The sequence below is a fragment of the Austrofundulus limnaeus genome, unplaced genomic scaffold, assembly GCF_001266775.1.
Source record: "Austrofundulus limnaeus strain Quisiro unplaced genomic scaffold, Austrofundulus_limnaeus-1.0 Scaffold141, whole genome shotgun sequence".
NCBI classification, from domain to species: Eukaryota; Metazoa; Chordata; class Actinopteri; order Cyprinodontiformes; family Rivulidae; genus Austrofundulus; species Austrofundulus limnaeus.
The window spans coordinates 974,913-989,898 of NW_013952543.1; positions in this window are offsets into that span (position 1 = coordinate 974,913).

Below are 14,986 nucleotides of genomic sequence, written 5' to 3' on the forward strand. Positions count from 1 at the left end.
CTGGTGTCAAGAAGGGGTGGGCAACATGAGGCTGAGAACAAAGTTACTTTAGTTTCATCATGTAGCCACGGTATTGAGTATATTTCACATGCTTGGATGGACTATGCCTTTAGATTTAAAGCAGCCTTAAAACTRAGCAGAGAGGTTAAAATTTTTTATTATCTTCATTTCAGATGTCTTTGCATTTTCATTTTACTTTTACAGCTCATAAATGTGCACTTTTGTCTTAAAAAAACGACATCTAGAAGAATCATCAGGGACACATGACACACTGAGGTCTGAGGAACCAAAATACCATTGTGACATTGTGCTCTCCACCTGGTGCCAGGCTTTAAACCATCCACACACCTGGATCTGGTCTGGACTCTGGGTTCATTCAGTTTGACCCTCTATCTGAAGCTTTGTCTGACTGTCATGTGTTGATAAGAGAAAATAAAATCACACCTCCAAAAGATTCTGTAAATTCTCAGCAGCGCCTCAGATTAAAGGGGCTCAACTTCTCTGGGCTTTTCAGAGACAAGAAAAGTCACGGATACTGATTTGCCTGCACAGACCTTTATTCTAGTTTAGCTAAACATGTGATTTTTCTTGTCTACAGGAGGCTGCAGTACAACAAGGAACAGTGTGTGACATCAGGAACGTGGAAATAACACATTATGAGTCAAGGAAAGCCTTACTCACACAGAGCACACTGAGAGGCCTCCAGTCCTGAGGCACTGTCAGCTGAGAGATGACCCCGCCCAGCTGTTCTAAGCTGTCCTCCTCCCAAACCTCCCCTCTGGAGCTCCACGCTAACATCATCAAGGCCTGTGCCCCAGCTGAGAGATATGGAAGCAATTAAATCGACAGGCAGGGGAGAATTCAGAGTAGGCACGATGAAGTCATGTCTATTTTAACCTCCTCTGACTCAGGAGGCTGTAAGAGCTCAACGATTTCACTGAACAGTGCCAGCTAAGGATCTGGAAAGAGAAAACGTGTTAAAAACTAGGCATTAATACGTTGGGGGAAGTCTAAAGGAGCGACAACACCTTTAGTATTTGAGCATGTTTATAAAATCTAGAATAAAACTGTCAGCAGTATTGTTGACTTCATTGTCAAATCTTACTTTAAATTTGAAAACATCAGCAAACTAAAGGTGTAGCTGAGAGCTTTAGAACAGTTGTTTTCTGGTTATGAACACTTAGCGTCTTACCTGTTGTACATAACTCTTTGAATAGCCCGAGTTTTGAGAAACAGACTTTAATTTTGATGGACTCATAAAGGAAAAGGCTTGTCTAAACACAGCTAAGACCAAAGTACGTTTCTGTCATTTTGAAACAACTCATTTCTCAATAAAAAAAAATGTAATGCCATTTTTCGAAAATCTTTTTTTTCTGTATGGACAGTGCTGTTAATATGTATATTTTTTATGTAACATTGTGTGATTATTTATAAAAAGAAATAACAACTGCATCAGCTAGCTGTAGCACACCGTTTAATCAAGGGGGCTTCCAGGTAAAATATAATATTGTGCAAGAGTAATGATTTAATGTGATGCTAAAGGTTTATAAATTAGCTTTTGTATTTACAGAGATACATTTTAAAGATTGATTTAGTTTTTGGACAGTAACAGTTTTCTTTGATTTAGCCCACTCAACTCAAGCCAATCTAAGTTCAGCTTAATTTCTCTAAACTCTGCTCTGCTCCATCTGCAACAGGTAAGACAGTATTTGTTCATCTCTTTTACAGAAACCATTTCAAATGATCTGAAACTTTTATTTAAGTCTCAATTTTAACATTTTTACCTCTCTCAACACTCAACAGCTAATGGAGCTTTAAAAGAAGGTTAAATATGAATTATAGGTGTCCTGTAAAATATGATTTGATAAAACTGAAGAACATTTCAGTTTAAGAGTCCTAAACTTTCTCTAGTTAACTGCAAGAGTTACATGAAAAATATAAGATTACAAAATCCAGCTAATGTCAACTGGGGTAAAACAAATGTGAAAATCACATTTTTGGCAATTCACACTGTCAGATTTGTAGGATTTTCCTGCAAACTAATAAACTGTGTCTGTATAACTTAAAACCATGGAAACAATTTATGCAAAAACTTTATTTTTATTTGTGAGCACAGATCACAATTTTATGTGCACAATTTACAAACCTACAGACACAGGATGCTAAAAACTGAGGGCTCAGGTATTACAAAGACAAATCCCCAGAGAGCTTCTTTTTTCACATTTAGGCTCCATAAAACAGATTATACTCAGGTTTTCACAGCCACATCACTCACATATAGTTGTGTTACTCAGACTTGACTTTCCCCAGTTATCATGATTGATTGTTTAGTTGTAACCAGGAGGCATGCCCCTTTTAATGTTTCTTCAAACAGGTGGTCATATTTTGCCTTAATCTGAAAGCCTCATTCAAGAGGAATATTTTCACCGCTTTACAAATAATTTATAGTTTCGTGGATTATTTGCAGTTTGGGGTCTTTTTATTTTAGCGGTAACTTATTCTTGTTAAGATGATTTGCTTCCAAGACCGCTCCTGCTGCTTTATCCTCCTAAAGTTGATGTCATTTTTTCCAAATTCATATGAATTTTGTTCATTGTCCAAACTATTTTTTTATTTTTTCCTATAATAGCACATTTTCCCCCCCTCTGTTGTTTTTTTTTTTTGCAAAAAGACGTCAGTGTTGTTCAAATGGTGTTACAAAGCGCACAAAGTATTTCTTCCAGGAGTAATCTAAGTCCTTGGTGGCTGTGGTTGAGCCAGATCCTGATGACCTGAGGTGGATCTGTGTAAAAGAGCCTGCCGCGCCCATGACGACTACTCCCCGGGGAGTCTAACCCTCCCTGTTACTCATGGAAACATGCGTGTAAACGCACACACAGCAGGGCTCTGATGTTCCGGGTTGTCCAAGTCCTCTGGTGGTGACAGGGGTGGGCCTGCGGGGGAGTAACTGTGTATGTGCGTGAGTCAAAACAAGAGAGACAGACTAAGAGATGGGGGGCTGTCTTGTAAAAAAGGAAATTTCTGCATTAAGAGCTCCTGTACCTAGACAGAACGTGCGCACATGCCTGTGCGAAATCACTAATAGAAACCAGACCTGTTTCACAAGAGCAAGGGAGGCTTTCACTGCGTCGCTCCGGAGGGAGCCTTTGGAAGAGTGATGAGGGAGTGGATGAGGTGGGAAGTTGGCAGAAAAAGAAAGACATAAAGAACCGAAAAAAGAACAAACATTTAACCGTCATTTGCCCTCAGAGGCCGGCTGTGATCTGAGCGTTAAGTTCCAGTTTGTATCTGAGAATTTACCGTCCGCTCGGATCAGCACTGCTGGCAGATAAGAAGCAAGTCACTGTGACACTTCAGAGATTTTTCTTTAAAAACAAAGCCTTTCAGAAAATTCCCTACCACCTAACATCTTATTGATTTGGCTCAAAGCTCCTAACTGCAAACACATGCAGATAACCACCCTGCTTCATCTTTCAACTCAATTCAAGCAGCCAGGCTGAAGATAAACATGGGCCAAAGAGATTGTGAAAAGTTGGCCTTTTTTTCCCCTCAAATGGGAGGAAATGGAAAGAAAGTTTGAACACTTGTGTAACTCAGGACATTGCAACATAAAATCAGAGGATTCATTTTTAATATTTTGTAAATCTGATGTTTTCTCAAGACCTATAAACCTTTTGTCCTCCTTTATAAGCTGCTTCTCTCCTCTTCAGCATCTAAAAACAGGCTTTATTTTAGTCCTGTGTAACTTGCTTCCATTACATGTCAGGTCACAAGCAGGGAATGTGTACCAGTAAGTGCTGAACACAATGATAAATAACACAGAGGAGCTCAGGGCCTTATTTAGAAATAAAGGAAGGATTGACTCACAGGACACCAGCAGCTCAGTCTCCTATGAGAAGTCATCAGTACCAGTGAATCAGGCATTTAGGACTAATGGTAAGTGTTTATGTTTRATGGGTTTTGTACGAGACATGTTTTACCATGAATGGTCAATTTCGCTTTTTTGTGACATTTTTACTCCCTGACTTAGAGGAGAGGACTCAGCATTTAAAACAGGGACAAAATTTTCTAAAAGGTTCTGGAAGTGTAGGAATCATCTTTTGGGTGGTTTTCATCCTGACCAGCCTCCAACATAAAGTTAATGACACTGAGGATGAGAGCGTGGAACAAGAACATCACATCAGCTTTTGTTTAAAGTCTATTTATCACCTGCTGGCAAATTGGGTTTGCCTCTGTGTGTGTGTGTGCACGTTTATTTGTACCATTAGCAAAATATCTAGTCAGTCAGTTTTATAGATAATGAATTAGCTGTGTTAGTATGCAACATACTCTGAGCTAGGGGTGTCCTAATACCATGTTTTTCCAACCAAATACAAGTACTTCAGTTTGCTGATAATGTGTACCAAGTAGTTTCTGAGTTAGTCCTTTAGTAACTTTAAAAACACAGGCTAAAAAGGGTAGTGTCACCCATGTTTTTGGCCTTTTTCTTGAGAAAAACATGAGCAGAACCTTTGGAATATTCCACATCTGAAGCATATTATCAGATGTATCTGCTGAGGCACTGACGGTGGGTGACCCTGATGTTGCCTTGCCTGTAACATGGCTCTCTGGAGAATGAAATATTTATCCACCCACTACACAATTAAACTAATAACAGATAATACTGACACAAATGAAATATCAGTCAACCTAATGCAGAAGCATCCTGCAACAGGCTGTAATATGTTCTTGTTGTTGTTGTTGTTGTTGTCTTTTTTTTTGTACAAAATAATACATTATAGGTAATGGCTTTTCAACAATGTGGTGGTGCCTATATGTCATACCATGGCTCCAAAACAATGAGAAGATCTCCATCTTCTTCTGCTTATCCATAGTCAGGTCGCAGAGGCAGCAGGTCCAGGAGAGAAACTCAGACATCCCTCTCCCCAGCGACACTTTCCAGCTCATCCTGGGGGTCCCTGAGGTGTTCCCAGGCCAGAGAGGAAACATAATCCCTCCAGCGAGTCCTGGGTCTTCCCCGGAGCCTACTACCAGTGGGATGTGCTCTAAAGGGAGGCGTCCAGGAGGCATCCTAATCAGATGAACCACCTCAACTGACTCCTTTTGATGTGGAGGAGCAGCGGCTCTASTCTGAGCTCCCCCCACGTGCTGGAGCTCCTCACCTTATCTCTAAGGCTGAGCCCRGCCACCCTACGAAGGAAGCTCATTTTGGCTGCTTGTATCCAGGATCTCATTCTTTCGGTCATGATCCACACCTCCTGACCACAGGTGAGGGTTGGAACGAAGACAGACCAGTAAATCCAGAGCTTTGCCTTTCGACTCAGCTCTTTCTTCACCACGACTGACTGAAGCAACGCCCTCATTACTGAGGACGAGGCCCCAATCCGTTGATCCATATCCCGCTCCATCCTAGCATTTAAAACAGGGTCAATACTAAGATGAGATGAGAAGATGACAAAATCTAATATCATTTACCTCTTAATATGGCAGGTCATCAGTTATGAGAAATGATGTCAGAGCTTCAGTTATCATTACAGCACATGGGTTATGTTTTGTATTCAAGTGTTATATTAAGTTACTTGTGCTGAAAACACTATTTTTCACCCTTATCTTTACAGTTTAGATGAATACAACAGATTGTCTGCTTCCTCTTTTATTCATATTAAAATGTCTTCAATCTACAGACATTATTTTTGCCTCYGGTTACTTGTACAGCAGGACCGACTACACCAAGAATAAAAGTGGTATTGTTGCAGAGAATCAGCATGTTTTTATGAGCACACAGAGGACCCTAGCCAAAAGGGACCTGGGTGACTTTTCACTCAGGCCATCATGTACAAATATCTACATCTGCTGCCTGCAAGACATGAGCCTCCCTACTCATGGTACAGTGGACCTCATGTACATTTAGTTAGTGGGAGGGGGCACGCTGAGGGGGATTCCAAAAATAGTGGCATTGCACTCTCCTGCATTGAACAATACATGATTTAAACAGTGTTGTATAAAGTACCTTAAAATGATACTTGAGTAAAATGCAAGTATCTTATCATAAAGTTACTTTGGTAAAAGTTAAATCTCCTCAAGGAATATTACTTGTGAAAAAGTATCTGATTTTTTTGTACATGTATCAAAAGTAAATTTCTGACATAAAATGTTCTTAAGTATCAAAAGTAAAAGTATTGAGTAAAAATGAACGGTTAGATTTTCCAAAATGACATATACTGGGAGGTGATCTCTCCAAAAATATATATTTTTTAAAAGGCATGCAGCTGTGATGGATTGTGTACAAACTAATACAGTATCAGAGTAATGTATATTTATACTTCTCATCCAAATAAATTCACTCTATCCAGGAGGTGCAATTTATTAGTAATTATTTCAACAATAACGGGCTGAAATTAAATAGGAGTAATGATTTTCTACTTTTTACCATCTTAAAAAAACAAGGAGTAGAAAGTACAGATAATAGTGTAAAAATGTAAGAAGTAGAAATAAAAATTACTCTGAAAAATAACTACTCAAGTAAAGTACACATAACAAAATTTCTACTTTGATACAATAACAAAGTATTTGTACTTAGTTATTTTACGACTCTGAATTTAAAGGGACACTCACACAGTTTGTCGTGTTTAAGACAATCTGTCATTGTCTAGGGTCCCATGGCAGCTTAGGGCCCTATTTGCCTGTGCTGTTGCAACTGGCCTTCAAGTACAAGTATTTTAAAAGTGAATTGGGCCAGATACTGATACCAGTATGTGTACTGGGACACCACTAATCTGAGCTCTAAYAGATCATACAAAATATCATTTTTAAATTTTCGAATGCAAGATGGTTTTCTAGTTTCTAGTTTTATTTTCTGTTTTCTCTCAGAGTGTTCCAATGAAAATTTGTTGTGAATGCAACAAGAAGCTCTGCTGTTAAAAATGTATATTTTATCATTTTCCCTGAAGGTACGACACTGATGCTGCTGCTGTTTTTTGTAGGTGGTCTTTTACTGAGCTCAGCTATGCTGTATTCATTACCATTAATGTATTCTATGTGGTTTGGTAAATTAAGTTATTGATGCTACAGCTACAAAGAAATGATGATGGTTAATGCAGGATTACATAAATGCCGCATTAAACCAAGAGCAAAGCAATTATTCCTACATATTTTCTTGTTTGCAGGAAGAACACAATATCTATTAGTCTTAAATGCAGAATTTCTACATTAAAATGAATACTGAACACACTAACATGAGCATGTTGCTTTGCTAACGAGTGATGGTACAATAAAAACTCTTGGAATTGAATCTTTTCCAACAGCAGGAAATTCATCAGAAGCAACAGAACATAATGTTCCTCCACACAGATATCATATCAAGGGTTGCGTGGTTTCATCACAACACTTGATAAAGATGTGGCAAGCATTCCTGATTAATGTAGTTTCCATTTATTAGAATTACGAAGACCTCAATACAACTAGTTTTCATGCTTTTGGATTTAAGTATAGATAAATCTCAACAGAACAAAGAAAGAGGAGGCATTCAGTGTGTTTACCTGCCTGTTTTCCTGATTGGCCGGCACCCTGATGAGACGCAACTGCAGCAGGTTCTTCCTGATGAACTCCGTGGGTTTATGTATTTTTGATTCTTCTGATCAGAGAACTGTACTATTCAGACTGATCGGATTTCAACTATTGTTTTTTGGGACTAAACGTTCATCTGTGTGGGACAATATGGACACACAAATATTTCTTTGATTCTTTTTCTGAGAGTGTAGATGTCACTTGACCACATATGCCTCCTCATCTGCTTCTTTTCTTCTTGGCTTTTGAAAACCTTTAGTGGAATTCATTAGAGATGTGATGTTTGTGAACGATCCGAATCTTTTAAATGGCTCCTTACAACAAACGATAAGAACCAAGTGGTGGCGGAGTAACAATAGGAACCATTCGCAGTTTTATTGTTTTAGTACTCCTGTATTATTTTTATTTTTCCTTCTAAATCCCAGAGACACCCACTCCTCCTCATTTTTCACACCAAGGCGGAGCTGTGGATTACAGCAGCTCAGGAGGAAAAGGCAAGGGTGGGGGCTCTGCTTGACAAAATACATGGTTCCACCCACGTGATGCGATGATGTCACTCGTTCAAAATCAAATTGCTCTTTTAAACAGCTCTATAAAACAAACGGCACATCAAGATCCAGATCTTTATCCAGCCATTCATCAGCCATTTATCCCATCTCTAGAATTCATTTGAGCAACTGACAAGTAGCAGTAGTTTACCATTTTAGCTACACAAACTGATGTTCTTAGGATGAGAAGCAGCAGCAACTCAAACACTTGTTTTTTTTGTGTCTATCTCTGCAATATAGCTTTTTAAAAATTCGTGTTCATTTTTTGTTTTACAATCTATCACAAATGAAGTTTCAAGTGAAAGAAAGAATCTGTGGCAGACCCTCACTCATTTAGAGATCATCAGCAGTGAGTTTTTACCAAGCAGACCACCACAGTGGGATGTGACCTCGCTGAAACCTCAACATTAGCTAGATGACAGAGGACCCTGTGCACGACGGTTCACACCAGCTGATACTAATAATGTGCTGATCATAAAGCTATGAGGGCTTCTATATAAGGCTGGAACCAAGCATGACACCTCGGTGGTCTGGACAGCATTAACATCAGCATGGACTTATAAGGAGGAAGCGAGCAGATTAAAGGGAGTCGTGGAGGTAGGTGTTGCATTTGAATAGACAACATGTGACTCACTGCTTAAAATATTGTTGTTTTAAGTTTACAGAAGGTGACTTCTGAAGTATGCAACATTCTTTGGAACCCCCCATATCGTTAACAATCCACCATGTTCAGCAGCAGCTAGCTCAGACTGGACAGGAAATAACACACAATGTAGCAGGAAGCTGACAGAAGTGAGAGATAACGCAGGAATGTTCTTCACCATGCTAGTGGCTTGGCTGACCTTTAGAGCCCCACTTTGGTCCAAACTGGCAGATCAAAAGCTTTTCTTATTCTTTTCTTTATGAAATGTGCTTTTTTTTGTCATTTTTTCATGACACCCACAGTATAAGTTATTGATCAACAAGTGATTGATGAACAAGCTCATTTTGTTGAGAAACCCACTTGTAAATGGATTTATTTATCAATTACTTCATATTATATTTTAAAGCCGTAGTGTTTTAGTCTTCATCCATTTTCAGTGTTGTCAGTTACAATATTGCCTTAAAGCACCATTTTCTTTAAAGTTTTTTTCTTGGCACAGCTAATAATGATGTGAACCTAGTCATTGAGGTCAAATGCTGCGTTCCATTTACATCATAATCCGGAACTGGGAAGTGGCAGTGACGTAATTTCCCCACTATATGAAACTGCATTCCAGTTAGCCCACAGGCGATTGTATTGCTGCCGCTATCCTAGCTACAACACTGCTACAATATAAACAACAACAAAAATAGAGCTCTATTACAAATGTTATGCAAATAAACATTGATTTTAATATATTCAGTATGCACAGAAAACACACTACTTGTGTGAGTGATTAAACATACACAAAAACATTAAGAATTATAACTAACAGTAAAAGTTATGGAGTTAAGTTTTTAAGCTGCGAGTAGCCGCAATCTTGAAATCAAAACTGGGGGTAGTCACAGCCGCTACTACTACACGAATGGGCTTTACCACTGGAGGGGGTGTTCCAGTCTAAATTTACGAATGGGAGCAAGAAAATTTCCACTTCTCAGTGCTACTAGAATGCACTGGTATTCTAACAAATAAAGCTTCTCTCTTTGTCAAATTTGTAGTGTCGGGATCAGTTTTTGAAGACTGAAGTGTAGTTATGCTGTTTACATGGGTGATTTTAGGTGTTGAGTTGGTGCATTAAAATGTTCAGTTAGGAAAATGTTTTATGTATAAAAACACTGAAAGGTTTTCTTGTACCTTCAGTAACAAAAAAAAAAAAATTATAAAATGGTTTTGCATGACACACAATCATTTGCCTGAAATGCAGGCCCAAAACATGAACTACACCCTCCAAACATTACAAAAATTATGATTGATTGATTGATTACAAGAACTTGATTTCAACAAGGTGCGTTATGATGGTGTGGTAATTAGGAAGTAAAGCCCTCATCACACAGAATGATAACCACAGTATCTTCTCCATGACATACAAGAAAATGGCTCTGGATGTTGTAGGGTTGCGTTGACCGAYGCGACTCTACAATATTGCGTGGACATMGAGGGCAGTTCCCCTGGATTGGCAGACCGGGGTGATGGTCCCCCTATTTGAAAAGGGGGACCACAGAGTGTGTTCCAACTATAGGGGGATCACACTTCTAAGCCTCCCTGGTAAGGTCTATTCAGGGGTTCTGGAGAGGAGGGTCCATCGGATAGTCGAATCATGGATTCAGGAAGAGCAGTGTGGTTTTTGTCCTGGTCGTAGAACAGCGGACCAGCTCTACACCCTCAGCAGGGTCCTGGAGGGTGCATGGGAGTTCCCTCAACCAGTCTGCATGTGTTTTGTGGACTTGGAGAAGGCATTTGACTGTGTCCCTCGGGGACTCCTGTGGGGGGTACTCCGGGTGTATGGAGTACCAGGCCCATTGATGCAGGTTGTTAGGCCCCTATGCAACCGGTGTCAGAGTGTGGTCCGCATTGCCAGTAGTAAGTCGGACTCGTTTCCAGTGAGAGTTGGACTCCACCAAGGTTGCCCTTTGTCACAGATTCTGTTCATAACATTTATGACAGAATTTCTAGGTGCAGCCAAGGTGTTAAGGGGATCCTTTTTGGTGACCTTAGGATCACTTCTCTGCTTTTTGCAGATGATGTGGTCCTACTGGCTTCATGATCTCTTGCTTGAGGTTCTTCTTCCATCAAGCAGCTCTGTTGTCCTCCTTTACAGGCTGAGTCATTTCTACCTTCTCCTCTCTGTCAACGCTCTCTGGTTTAATGTAAAAGAGCCAATCATCAGATATTGTCCAAGATTAACCTTCAGGGTGGATAAAGCTCGCTAGCAGCCTCGCACCGATGACCTAGCCACGTTATCATTTACTCAGAATGCTTTGCGTGTAAATAAAATGGCCCTGTCCGTGTAATATATTTTTAAACTTTTAGTTTAAAAATGATAAAAACTGAGCATCCTACAGTATTTTTGCAGTCTTTATTTTACAGTTAAAATATACTGTATGTTTATTAAATAAAGTCTAATGTCACAACTGATCATGGATCCCTTTAACAATGAAATTTTAACGCTGGTTTTTATTGTGTAGTACCTGCCTAAAAGGGTTTTCCTGCTGGTTTCTCATTTCATAGATGATCCCTCATACTCACTGCCCACTTTAGCGTGACCCTCTGGGTCTGCTTCAGAAGGAAGCTAATTGCTAGAAGAGCACACCATGCTAGCAAGACACCATCTCCAAAGGTATCACATCTGCACAATGTTGTTTCTATGACATCAGGAACAAAGTTGTAGACCAGTCCATCCCACATCATCAACACACTGTCACTACGATCCTTCAAGCTCCACCAGCCGTGACACTGATTAACCATGATGACCTCAGTGTGGAGGTATTGTGCATCCTCAAAATCGTCTTGAATCTTTAATGATTTAACACATAAGGAGCCTACTTTGTTCTTCACATAGCTGAAGACCTCACAAAGACCTGCGCAAACCATCCACAGTCTGGCTGACTTTTTTACATTGCAGATGAGTTGTCTTTCAGAGGGAAAACTGTCATGGGAAAGCCTTACATTGTTGCTGTAACAATATAGTCATTATATAAAATGAAAAAAATAAATAAATATGTAACCATTTAACAGTGTTTAATGCTTCCTTAATGCAGAGTGGGTAGAAAACAGAGATAAATGTGTAGAACAACTGCAGGAAAGAAGCAAAAAAAATTAAATAAGGAGAATACAGGAAACTGTTGCAATGCTTTGAAATCATAACTTGTTACACCCACCCCCTACAAAAAGAAAAAGGCTTTAAATACCACCTGTCCTATTGCAAACACTGGCTAAAGCCCTTCTGAAAACTTTAAGTACTCCATGTGTAACTAGGTTCCTATCAGTTCTGTTAAATAAGTGCCTCCATTTTTCTAATGAAGTGCTGAAAGTCAGAGCTGCATCTGCTGGTGCCATTAATTACTTATTGTCTTGGGATTACCCAAATTACTACATTATATATCTGAAGGCCTTTCTAAGAGCAGCGTGTCCTCTCTTATACAGTATAAATATACATAAAGCAGCATTGGTTGATTTAGTGTCGCTCTATTTTAACAACTGTAATAAGAAGCTGCTATAAAAAAGAGCATGTTTATATTTTGTCTGTGAGTAAAAGAAAAAATAGTTTCTATGTATAGCCATTTTAACTACAGCAAGTTGTTTTTGCCCTGAGAAGTCAGCTGCCACTATTTCAATTGTGTCAAACATTGTTTGGTTAAGATAGTGGGTGTGGGAATGCCTCAGCGGCACACTGGTGAGAATACACAAATGGTAGTGTGTGTGTGTGAAATGATATAGACACTGCAGTGATCAAACTGCCCTCTCCAGCTGTATACCTCCATTTACCAAGACCTTAGCAGCCACATTTCTGCTCTTCGAGACCTGGCAGTGGCCCTGGAACACGCCTGCCCCCAGTAAGAAAACACACCAAAAGGGTCAGAGGTTACAGCATTACTCTGAAAGACAAATGGACCGTCCTAATAAAACATGACATCCTGAACATGAATATAAAACTGGGGGACTGTTGCTAACCATAGCCATAACCCTAGCCACTGTGTAAAGGCAAAGGTGGACAATTTTAGTTTTGTCCATATGTGTTTGTGAGTGTCTGTTAGCAAACTTCTCATGAACAACTAAACACATTTTATGAAAATGGCCTAAGGTAATCTATGCTGTACCTCTATGTTACACTGCTGAAATAATGGGCCAACTCATCTCCGGTGCAACATATTTATTTTGCATGAAACTGCAAAACAGACAAAACATAGCCGATTAAAGGAGCTACTCTTGCTTCGTCTCTGCACTGCTTCATCCAACACTGGTCAACTTCTTCTACTGACCAGCACGTCAGCAACTGGTGCACACAGCACAGAGCGCCCCCTACTGCCAAAACTTATATTACACTTTTAAATCACAAAATAGATTTGAACAGTAGTTTCTCAACACAAAGTGACCTTAAACCTAAAAATTTAATTGTGTGGGGGGGAGCTACCATTTTCATATATTTATCTCCTTCATGGTGCCACACTCTCCCCCACAAAATTAAATGTCTCCTGACATTTCCACTTTCATAAGACATTTAACCATAATGTTAACACAGTCTCACAGCCCATGGTCTCCAGAAGGCATTACTTCCAATAACCTGAGTTTTAGTTACCTTACAGTCCCTCTGAACCAAAGTCGGCTGTCCTAAAGTGTCATAACTCAGTACCAATGGTTTTTGACTTTGTCTTTGTGGTCGCTGTCTCACAGAGTCAGTCTCACCGTTGCTTGCAGCTGAAATGTCAATCWCTGCCTCATCACTCCCTGACCTTTCAAGGTCAATGTCAGGGTGTTGAACCTGTCTGGATACATCCTCTTCGCTCTGTGGTGGCACATCCTCTTCGCTCTGTAGTGGCACATCCTCTTCTTGAACATGAAGACTTGGTTTAGGCTGGAATGACTCTGCCATAGGGTTAAGTGGAGTCCGCCTCTGTTGTCTTCCTGGAGCAGGCCTGAGGTACCACTGGTATGAGCCGCTGTAGTCATCATCCGATGTGTCACCATTTTCTGGCTGCTGCTGCTGTGTATGTGGACGTCTCCGCCTTTTCTTTGTAACAAGAGCATCTTTTTGGGGCTGAACAGTCTGTGCTGGTGGCTTTTCAAGGGGTAGGAAGTCACAGGGCAGTAGGAGATTTCTGTGCACCACCTTGTCTCTTCCCTGACCAGTTTCAGGGCAGATCCGATACACTGGGCTGTCATCTGCTTTTCTCTCCATCACTTTGTAGATCTGGTTTTCCCAGTAAGACTAGATCTTTGCGGGTCCACCTCTGGGAGTGAGGTTTCGGAGGAGAACTCTGTCACCAGGCTGACGATCTCTGCCTTTAACTCTCCTGTCGTAGTATGTTTTCCCTCAAGCAGCTTCCTTGATAGCCATTTCAGCAGCTACAAAGTAGGCCTCCTGCATTATTTTTTCCAGCAGCTAATGTAGTTATCATAGTCCACATGAACTTCATCTTTTCTCAGATTGAAAAGCAAGTCGATGGGCAGCCGTGGGGAACGTCCGAAKATGAGGTAATATGGGGCATAGCCTGTTGCCTCACTCTTTGTACAGTTGTACGCATGGACAACTTTTGCCAGTAACTCTTTCCAATCATCCTTCTCCTTCTCCTCCAGGGTCCTTAACATTGACAACAGGGTAYGGTTAAATCTCTCCACCTGTCCATTACCCTGCGGGTGGTAAGGTGTCATGTGAGAACCCTGGATACCTGAAAGTTCTTTCAACCTTGCCATGAGCTTGTTCTCAAATTCTTTGCCCATGTCGTGATGTAGTCTGGTTGGGAAGCCGAACTTGAGTGCAAAATTGTTGAAGAGCTTGTCAGCGACAGTTTTCGCTGCTTTGTTCTTTGTCGGGTAAGCTTGTRCGAACCTCGTGAAGTGATCCATGACAACTAATATATATTCGTAGCCATGCTTACACTTTTCTAGGTGGAGGAAGTCTATGGAGACCAGTTGGAATGGGTAAGTGGACTGGATAGAGATCAGGGGTGCACAAGTCTGCTTACTCGGCTTCTTCTTCTTGAGACACTCACATTCTTCAATGACAAAGTGTTCAACTTCTTTTGCCATCTGCAGCCAGTAGAATCTGCCCCTAATCAGGTCGAGTGTCCTTTCTACCCCTAAGTGGCCCATGTCTTGATGGAGCTCTTTGAAAACCAGGGAACGATAGGCTTKAGGGATCAACAGCTGCTATCGGCGGGCTGTCTTGTGGCGCAGGACACCACTGCAGTCR